This window comes from Pan paniscus, chromosome 14 (assembly GCF_029289425.2).
Source record: "Pan paniscus chromosome 14, NHGRI_mPanPan1-v2.0_pri, whole genome shotgun sequence".
Taxonomy (NCBI): domain Eukaryota; kingdom Metazoa; phylum Chordata; class Mammalia; order Primates; family Hominidae; genus Pan; species Pan paniscus.
Genome location: NC_073263.2, coordinates 7,051,630 through 7,062,584, shown reverse-complemented (window position 1 = coordinate 7,062,584; position 10,955 = coordinate 7,051,630). Strand labels below are relative to the sequence as shown.

At 40.2% G+C, this 10,955-nt stretch overlaps 1 long non-coding RNA gene across 1 annotated transcript; it reads left to right on the top strand.

Moving 5' to 3' along the window:
* The first annotated feature begins 1,091 nt into the window (after window positions 1-1,091).
* On the top strand, window positions 1,092-4,334 carry LOC134728858 (uncharacterized). The gene is made up of 2 exons (XR_010109730.1): window positions 1,092-2,030; window positions 2,089-4,334. It is a non-coding gene; the product is annotated as an uncharacterized LOC134728858 (long non-coding RNA).
* The last annotated feature ends 6,621 nt before the right edge of the window (window positions 4,335-10,955 follow it).

Sequence of the window (10,955 nt, the reverse complement as noted above, 5' to 3'; positions counted from 1 at the left end):
TTCTCAACAGCTTGTCCAAATGTTCCATTGGTCCCTGTTCATCCCGCCCTGCAGTTCTCCTTGAATGATTCAGCCCTTTGTGGTTTGCAGTCCTGTTTCTCTACAGCTTGGACCTCTTCAGTCTTTCCATCATAGGTTTAACTCTCTGTTGAATGCTTCTTTGTAGCTATGCAAAAGTTACCTTAAGCTCAAAAAATTCAAAGTGAAAGCCACATCCTCCTCTCTTCCCTTATGTGTATGGTATTACTACCATGCAGCCAGTGACCCAAAATGGGATTTCTTCTGGGCTTTTCTTGCTTAGATTCAGGCTCATCTGGTGTCAGCCTTGTTACTTTTGTTTCCTTGTTCTTTTATTTTTAATTTTTTTTCTTTTGAGACAGGTTTCGCTCTTGTTGCCCAGGCTAGAGCGCAGTGGTGTGATCTCGGCTCACCGCAGCCTCCACCTCCCGGGTTCAAGCAATTCTCCTGCCTCAGCTCCTGAGTAGCTGGTATTACAGGCATTTGCCACCACGCCCGGCTAATTTTGTATTTTTAGTAGAGACGGGGTTTCTCTGTTTTGATCAGGGTGGTCTCGAACTCCCGACCTCAGGTGATCTGCCTGCCTCGGCCTCCCAAAATGCTGGGATTACAGGCGTGAGCCACCGTGCCTGGCCTGCTTGTTGTTTTCACCTCATCCTTATTTCTGAATACAGGAGAGGAGCTGAGTTGGTATTCACTAACAAGCACAGAAGCTTTGTTACATTTACAGTGTCATTCTTGGCAAAACCTGAATGTTATGTTTGTGGGGTGATGAGGTTCAGTCCCCTGTGACCTGTGCATCTGGCCAACACTGTGGTGACATCCTTAGGAATCCATGGGGAGAGAGAAAGCATTCAGGAGTTAGTGGGTCACGTTTGACAAGGGCCAATAAAGAAATATGCAAAGACAAAAAACAAGAAGAGCATTGTCATATTTTATACCTTTTGTTTATATAAATTTATGTCAATGATTCTAGCTTATTTTAATATGCAATGTATACAATATGCTAACATATACAATATATGTTTATAGTTTAAACATTTCTGTCATGTTTTCAGATTCTTTAAAGATTATATTACGCTTCCTATTTCAGATAGCTGTTTAAAATGAGTAAGGAAAAACGGATGTGTGCATCAGTTCTAACTGTTTATGGAATAAAACTAGTTGATTTCTTGGTTAAGAACAAAAAGTGACAACCTAATTAACTAAAAATTTTAAGTAGGCAATTATAGTTTTAGCTTTAACATAAAATATTAACTATGCTCCATTCTTGCATTTTTAACCTAATACTCAATATAAATCGCCACATGCCATGTTTCAGATCAAGGTTCTACTTGTGATCTCTCACGAGTTTTACAAGGTTTTAATTATCTGAGATGTAACAATGTACCAGTAACCTTACTGGCATAAACCAGGAATTTATTCTTTTTACATGTCACAATTTTCTGGGTCAAGACACTGGACAGGGCGGTGTGGGTTCATTGCTTCATGATGTCCCTGGTCTCATCTGGAAGGACTCTAGTGGCTGGGGACATGGAGCAGGCACCCAGCCCTCTCTTTGTGGCCAGCACGGACTTCCTCCCAGTCTGGCAGCGTCAGGTAGTCAGGTTTGTCTGGCTTCTCCCAGGGTGTGTGTCCAGAGGCCCAGGCAGAAGCTGTAAGGCCTCTCATGATCGCCCCTCAGAAGTCCCAGAGCATCTGTCCTGCCACACTGCCCAGTCGCACTCATCACTGAGACCAGCCATGATTCAAGGGGGGATGTTGATTAGATTCCACCTCTTGATGAGAAGCATAGTAGGAACCTGCAGCAGTCTTTAATAAACCACAGCTTGTCCTCTGGCCACAAACTATTAACGTTTCTCCGACATGCAAATTATGCTTTGCCCCTCTCAAGAGCCCCAGAATGGTTTTCCTTATGGCACTGGCTGGTAGCCCAACTGAATCCTGAATCAGATTGTGGTGGCCTGTCATCTGCACCCACACATACTCAGCCGCAGTGAGGACTGAATCAGGTTGTGGTGACCTGTCATCTGCTCCCACCCAACACAGCAACAGTGGGGACTGAATCAGGTTGTGGTGGCCTGTCATCTGACCCCCCACACACAGCCACAGTGGGGACTGAATCAGGTTGTTGTGACCTATCATCTGAGCCCACAAACTCAGCCGCAGTGAGGGGACTGGTGTGAAAACAGTCGACATTTCCCTTTAGAAGCTGTTGGTGGGAGGCAAGAGGGAAGTGCTGACCTGCAGGCCCCGTCTAACAGTTGGTCATTCCCATGGGGTGCCTGTTACAGTTCTGTGATTAGTGCCCAGTCCTGGTCCCTGAGAACGGCGCCCAGTCCTGGTCCCTGAGAATGGTGTTTGTGTCCTTTTACTCCTCCCACTGGGCTTTTGTCATTCTCCATGTTCTTTTTCCTTCAGTGCCTGGGTTGCCGTTGACCAACTTTCCCTGCCTTTTTCTTATGGTCAATAGGGTATTCAGTGGCTTCTCTTTCATTTTTTTTTCCTTTTTTCTTCTTCTTTTTTTTTTTTTTTTACTTTGGCCTTTTGAGACGAGAATTTATTTCTTTATATTTTCTCTAAATTCTGTTTGAAAACTGAACCTCCTTCTTTAGATCATGTCCCTCTCCTGTCATATTTATTCAGTGACAGTTAGGGGAGGCTGGTAGCACTTCCCATGTTCTTCCCAGATGTCTCCTTAGGCAGATCCCTGAGATGGTGCAGTGCCCTTTCAGTTTCCATGTTGTGGCCATAGTTTTCCCACAGTCCTTCAGCATGTAACTCTCAGGCCTTTTCTCCAGTTTCCAATGACATTTTCTCACCGCCCTTCAGGCCCTGACCAAGAGTCTTGATGCCCTTCCAGGTTGCATGAATGGTCTCCTTGAGGCCCAGTTACAGGTCAGCCTCACAGTCCTGGCACATATTGTAGCTTCTGGTTACCACAGCAGCTCATTTCCAGCTGCCATATTCTGTTCCAGTTATCTATTCTGAAGAAACCATCCCCAAAACTTGGCAGCTTAAAACAACTCATTATTACTTGTTGTTTGGCTTAGAGAGTCTTGGTGGCCAGCTCATCTCACACACAGTTGCAGCCAAGCTGGATTGTGTGAAAGCACAGTGGTTTGCAGTGTGGCTCACTAGTGATTGGAAGTGGATGTTGCTGGAGGCTCACTAGTGGTTGGGAGTCGGTGTTGCTGGAGGCTCAGTGGGGGATGTCAATGCGTGTAGCTAGTCATGGACTGGCCGTGTGGTTTCCATCATGAGGTCTCAGGGGAGTGGGATTTCCTGTCTGGTGACTGGCTTTCTTCTGGATAAGTGTTCTGTTTTCTCATCCTGTCTTCTGAAGTCCCCAAATACCACCTTTGTCACCTTCTGTTGGCCAAATAAGTCAGTAGTCTGGGCAAGGTTTAAGGGGAATTGGTTCTCACAGAGAGAGGAGCAAGAAAGAAGTTGTCACCTTTAGTCTACCAGAAATGAGATTTTTATAACAAGTTTGTTCCAAATACATTCCAGTTCCCCTTGTGAATACTTTTTGACTCACAGGGTATTTCAAAGTTTATTACTTGGTTTTCAGACATTTGAGGCTTTTCTGGATATCAATTTGTTGTTGGTTTCTAATTTAATTTCAAGTGTTCAGACAACATACTTTGTATACTATTTCAGGCTTGAACCTTTTCTCAATCGATCGACATACAGTCTATCTTGGTACTGCCAAGTACCATTTGGGTCAGGATTTTGTCATTTAGATCCGTATTTTTCCTATATTTTTATCTGGTTGTTCCATCAGTTACTGAGAGAGTGGTATTAATTCACCAGCTATAATTTTGGATTGTCAATTTCCTGCTTTTGTTCTGTTGTTTTTGATTCACATACTTTGAGGCTCTGTGTGTGTGTACTTTGTGTGCACTTTGAGGCATAATTTATAATTGTAACATCATCCTCTCTGATTCTTTTATTTTTATTAAGTTACCCTGTTTATTTCTGGTGATATATTTTGTTCTGAAGCCTCTTTCATCTAGTGTTAACATCTCTGTTGAAGCTTTTTATGATTAGTGTCTGTATAGCATATTTTTATGATTAGTGTCTGCATAACATATTTTTTCTCATACTTTGTTTGTGTCTTTGTGTTTAAATTGTGTCTCTGTGGATGCCATATTGTTGGGTCTTGCCTTCCTCTCAGGTCTGGCAGTCTCTGTCTTACGTAGAGTATTTGTCCAGTTACATTGTAACTAATCATTGCTAAGGTTGGATTTAGGTCTGCCATTTTTCTACTTATTTTCTATTTGTTTGTTTATTTTTTTTTAAGACAGGGTCTTGCTCTGTCACCCAGACTGTAGTGCAATGGTGCAATCTTGGCTCACTGCAACCTCTGCCTCCCAGGCCCAACCAATCCTCACTTGAGCCCCCTGAGTAGCTGGGACTACAGGTGCATGGCACCACACCTGGCTAATTTTTATACTTTTTGTAGAGATAGGGTTTTGCCATGTTGCACAGGCTGGTCTTGAACTTCTGAGCTCAAGCAATCTACCCACCTTGGCCTCCCAAACTGTTCAGATTATAGGCATGAGCCACCATGCCTGGCCTTCGTCTGTCTTTTGATCTTCTATATATTCTTTCCTAACATCTTTTGGGTTAAATATTTCTAAATATTCTAGTTTGATTAATCTTTTGGTTTTTTGAAATAATTTTTTATAGGCTGGGCATGTTGGCTTATGCTCGTAATCTCAGCTCTGCGGGAGTCCAAGGGGGGTGGATTGCTTGAGCCCAGGAGTTTGAGACCAGCCTGGGCAACATGGCAAAACCCTCTGTACAAAAAAACCAAACCAAAATTTAGCCTGACATCTTGGTGTGCACCTGTAGTCCCAACTATTCGGAAGGCTGAGGTGGGAGGGTTGCTTGAGCCTGGGAGGCTGAGGCTGCAATGAGCTGTGATCATGCCATTGCACTCCTGCCAGGGCAACAGAGTAAGACCCTGTGTCAAAAAAGATCATTTTTTATAAATAATTTATTATTTCAAATTTTGGTAACAAACACATACCTTAAAATTTACCATCATAACCAGTTGTAGGTATAGAGTTTTGTAGAGTTAAGAATATTTACAGTGTTGTGAAGCAGATGTCTAGATCTTTTTTCTATCTTGGAAAACTCTATACCCATTCAACAACTATTAATTTCCCCTTCCTTCCACCTCCTGACAAGTACTATTCTACTTTGTGCTTCTAAAAATTTGGCTTATATACCTAGGGTTATATAATATTTGTTGTTTTGTAAGTAGGTTCCATGTTATGTGTCAGATGTGTCAGGATTTTCTTCCTTTCTATGGCTGAATAATATTTCTTCATATATATATATTTTTTTCTCTCTCTCTATATATATATCCTTTTGTTTATCCATCTATTCCTGGATGGACGTTTTGGTTTCTTCCACCTTGTGGCTGTGTAATGCTCCTGTGAACATAGGTGTGTACATATCTGTTTGAGGTCCTGCTACTAGTTATTCTGTCTCTGTAGAAGTTGGATGGCTGGATCATATGGTCATTTTATTTTTATTTTTATTTTTTGAGGAGCCAGTTCATATTTCCACCAACAGTGTTCAAGGGTTTCAGTTTCACCTGCACTTGTTACTTTCTGTTGGGTTTGAAGTGATGTCCCATTGTGGTTTCTATTTGCATTTCTCTAATGACTAGTGATGTTACACATCTTCTCATATATCTCATGTATCTGTTGGCTATTTGTATATTATCTTTGCATCTTTGGATAAATGTTCTTTGTCCATTTTTTAATCACTTTATTTTGTTGTTGTGTTGTAGCGGGGTTTTCTGGTCATGATCATTCATTTATCTCACAGTTCATTCTTGTTACTTGGGCCAGGGTCATGATCATTCATTATCTCTCAGTTCATCCTCATTACGTTGGGCAAACAGTCATGCTGCAGAGTATAGATTATGTTATTCTGTTACTTTCGGGTAGAATTGGGGTCTAGGTTATAATTGTTTCTAAGTTTAGATTCTGAATGGGAATCAGCAGAGGTAGACCACTGCTGCTGAGGCCTGGGGATTGCTGGGAAAAAGGCAGGAAACAGATACGGACCTGACCATGGAGGGTTTGTGTTTCACGGCTCCCATCTGGGTACCCAAGGAACCTACATATAGCTCGTGTGTGGAGAGCCTACATTGCCCATTCAAAGCAATTGAGGATGGAACAGTCTTGGAGCTGGAGCTCATTATTTGGAATGATAACCACATCTGCACAGAGAGAACCTGATAAGATGTTGTCCTTCCATGTATATCTGGGAATCCTCTGTAGGGTCTCTCTGTAAGGATGGGGACAGTGTTGGCTCCTTGGCCTCTAGTTAGCCTCACAAGTAGTCTAGTAAAGGCTTTGCAAACTTGTCACCATCTGTGGACATTCTGGCCAGCTCTTGTTTTCACCTTACTGACTTCTTCAGACACTAGGCTTTTGCTTTAGACCATTCATGGTTTTTCTTCCTCTTCAAATCAGTAATCAATAAATCCTCTTCAAGTCAATAAATTTCCACTCCTATAGGAAACTCTGATCTTCTGGTCATGCCAAGGTTTAATTAACTGGTTTGATTGTTTTTCTGTTTTCTTGGTTTTTTTTTTCCTTCTTTCTGGGGGTTTCTAGTAATTCTAGTTTGATGTCTCACTTTCTCCATTTTTTATTTCTTAGTTTTCTTCTGTGATTATTTTCACTGCAGCTGCAGGGCCTAATCCTGGGTTGGCAGAGAACTAGCACTTACTCTGCCCTAATTGGAATCCAGGAGAGATAGGAGGTGCCCTAGTGTGAAAATGTGTTTGCTCCTCTCTGCTTCTGGTAGTCTCTCTGTAGGAGTTCTTTACGTATTCTGAATGTTCACTTCTTATGAGATACATGATGAGCAACTATAGGTTGAATGTCTCTGATCCAAAAATCTGAAATCCCAAATGCTCCAAAGTCTGAAACTTTCTGAGTGCCAACATGACACTCAAAGGAAATGCTTATTGGAGCATCTCAGACTCAGGGGATTGAATTCGAGATGCTCAACCAGTAAGAATAATGCAAATATTACAAAATCTGAAACACATCCCAAGCATTTCAAATAAGGGACACTCAACTGGTATTTTCTTTTATTCTACAGTTTGCCTTTTACCCTGTTGGTTGTGATCTTTGACGTACAGAAGTTTTTAGGTTTGATATATTTTTGCTTTTACTGCCTGAGCTTTTAATGTCATATCCTAAAAATTATTGACAAATTCGTCATCATAAAGCATTTTCCAAATTTGTTTTCCCTAGGAGTTTGATAGTTCTAGTTTTACATTTAGGTTTATAATTCACTTTGAATTAATTTTAACGTGGTGTAAGGTAAGAGTCCAACTTCATTGTTTTGCATGTAGATGTACAATTTTCCCAACACCATTTGTTGAAGAAAGTGTCCTTCGCCATTGAGTGGTCTTGGCATCCTTGTGGAAGATCATCGGACCATATATGCCAGGGTTGGTTTCTGAGGTCTCTGTTGTGTTGGTCCATAAGTGTGTCAAGTGTGTCTTTATGCCATGACCACATTTTTTTTTGGCTTATTGCAGTTTTGTAATTGTTTTGAGACCTTTAATTTCGTTCTGTTTCAAGATTGATTTGCGTATTCATGGGCCCTGGAGATTCCATATGAATTTTAGGATAGGTTTTTCTGTTTATCAAAAATGTCATTGGAATCTTTATAAGGATTGTATTGAATCTAGGTCACTTCGAGTAGTGTTGACATCATTCCAAGATGAAATCATCTAATCTGCAAACCCAGCTTTTCTTTTCATTTATTTGTATTTAATTTCTTTCAACAGTGTTTTGTAGTTTTCTGTGTCCAAATCTTTTGCCCTCTTGGTTAAGCTTATTTCTAATTTTTATAATGCTGTTCTAAATGTAATTCTGTTTTTTTTTTTTTTGAGATGGAGTCTTGCTCTGTCTCCCAGGCTGGAGTGCAGTGGCACTATCTCAGGTCACTGCAACCTGCACCTTCCTTATTCAAGCGATTCTCCAACCTCAGCCTCTTAAGTACCTGGGATCACAGGTGCGCGCCACCACGCCCAGCTAATTTTTTGGTATTTTTCGTAGAGACAGGGTTTCTCCATGTTGACCAGGCTAGTCTTGAACTTGTGACCTCAGGTGATCTGCCCGCCTCGGCCTCCCAAGCTGCTGGGATTGCAGGCATGAACCACCGCACCCAGCCAAATGTCATTCTTTTTAAAAATTTCTTTTGTTTTCTCTTTCTTTTCTTTTCTTTTCTTTCTCTCTCTTTCTTTCCTTTCTTTCTTTTTTTTTTTTTTTGAGACTGTGTCTCACTCTGTTTCCTAAGCTGGAGCACAGTGGCACAATCTCAGCTGACTGCAACCTCCACCTTCCAAGTTCAAGCAATTCTCCTTCCTCAGCCTCCCAAGTAGCTGGGACTACCTGTGTCTGCCACTATGCCAAGCAAATTTTTGTATTTTTAATAGAGATAGAGTTTTACTATTTATATTAGAGATAGGGTTGGCCCAGCTGGTCACGAACTCCTGACCTCAGGTGGTCCACCCGCCTTGGCCTCCCAAAGTGCTGGGATTACAAGTGTGAGCCACTGCACCAGGCCTCTTTTTAAAATTTTATTTGCAGATTGTTCATTGTTAGTTTATAGAAATGCAACTGACTTGTGTGTGTTACTGTATCCTGAAACTTTGTTGAATTTCATTATTCTACCAGTATTTTGTAGAATTTCAGGATTTTTATACATTATATCCTGTTGTCTGTGAACAAAATTTTGTACTTTTTCCTTTCCAATTTGAATGCTTTTTATTACTTTCTGTTGCCTAATTATTCTGAGTAGAAATTCCAGTACTGTGGTGAATAGAAGTGGCAGGAAGAGATGTTGCTATCTTATTCCTGATCCTAGAGGAAAAGATTTTAGTTTTTCACCATTGAGTATGATGTTAGCTGTGAGCTTTTCATGTATAATCTTTATTTACTGAGGAGTTTCTACATATTACTAATTCTTTGAGTGTTTTTATTAAAAAAGGTTTTCATCTGGCTCTGGAACCAGATAAATGTTGACCTGATAGAATGGATTGGAATGTCCCCTTCTGGTTTTTGAGCATTTTTGGAATATTTTGCAGAGGATTGGCATTAATTCTTCTTGAAATGTTTGGTAAAATTCTCCAGTGAAGTTATCTGGACCTGCAATTTTCTTTTTGGTGGGGTTTTTGATTACTGGTTGAATCTTCTTACTAGTTGCAGGTCTCTTTGGATTTTTTATTTCTCCGTGATGCAGTATGGTGGTTTGTGTTTCTAGGAATTTATAAATTTATTCTAGTTTGCCTAGTTTTGTGGCACATGGTTGCTCACATTAGTCTCTTGTAATCGTTTTCATTTCTGTGGCATCTGTTGTACTGTCACCTCTTTTATTTATGATTTTGGTATTTGAGATGTCTCTTTTTTTCTTAATATAGCTGTGAGTTTTAAAATTTTTATTGATCTTTAAAAAAACAAACTCTGTTTTTTTTCCCTTTTTTTCTGGTCTTATTCTGTTTATCTCTGCTCTAATCTGTTATTTTCTTCCTTTTGCTTGGTTTGTCACTAGTATTTTTTTTCCCCTTCAGGTGTAATGTTAGGATATTGATTTGAGATCTTTCTTCTTTTTAATTTAAGCACCTGCAGCTATAAGCTTCCCTTTAGCATGGGTTTGAGATCTTTCTTCTTTTTAATTTAAGTATCGGCAGCTGTAAGCTTCCCTTTAGCATGGGTTTGAGATCTTTCTTCTTTTTAATTTAAGCATCTGCAGCTGTAAGCTTCCCTTTAGCATGGGTTTGAGATCTTTCTTCTTTTAATTCAAGCATCTGCAGCTGTAAGCTTCCCTTTAGCATGGGTTTGAGATCTTTCTTCTTTTTAATTTAAGGATCTGCAGCTGTAAGCTTCACTTTAGCATAGGTTTGAGATCTTTCTTCTTTTTAATTTAAGCATCTGCAGCTGTAAGCTTCCCTTTAGCACTGCCTTTGTTGCCTCCTCCTGAGTTTGGGTATGTCATAGTTTTGTTTTCATTTGCTTAAACATTTTTTTGTCCTATTGTAATATAATTGTGTTGTTTTTAATAAAGGTAATTAATGAAACACATAATGAATTGTACTTCTGTTTTTATAATATTTTAAGCATTCTTAACTCAGAAATGTAAATTTTAGAAAAAAATTCCAGGCCAGGCAGAGTGGCTCACACCTGTAATCCCAGCAATTGAGGAGGCCGAGTGGGGCGGATCATCTGAGGTCAGGAGTTGGAGACCAGCCTGGCCAACATGGTGAAACCCTGTCTTTAATAAAAATAGAAAAAAATATATAAAAGTTAGCTGGGTGTCGTGGTGGGTGCCTGTAATCCCAGCTACTCTGGAGGCTGAGGCAGGAGAATCACTTGAATCTGGGAGGTGGAGGTTGCAGTGAGCTGAGATTGCACCACTGCACTCCAGCCTGGGTGACAGAATGAGAGTCCATCTCAAAAAAAAAAAAAAAAAGAAAAAGAAAAAAGAAAAAATTTCAGACATATTTATTTGTATTTCAATTTAGAAACTATGATCTCCTAAGTGTATTGACACAGCAACCTGACATAAAGATAAATAATAATAAGCATATAACAAAACGGAAACTTGCAAATACCGTTTTTTATTAATTTTTAATTATATATATTTAAAAATTGCCAGGTGAAGTGGCTTACACCTGTAATCTCAGCACTTTGGGAGGATGAAGTGGGCAGATCACATGAGTTCAGGAGTTTGAGACTAGCCTGGCCAACATGGTGAACCTCATCTCTATTAAAAATCAAAAAATTAGCCAGGCGTGATAGCATGCATCTGTAGTCCCAGCTACTAGGGAGACTGAGGCAGGAGAATTGCTTGAACATGGGAGGCAGAGGTTGCAGTGAGCCAAGATAGTG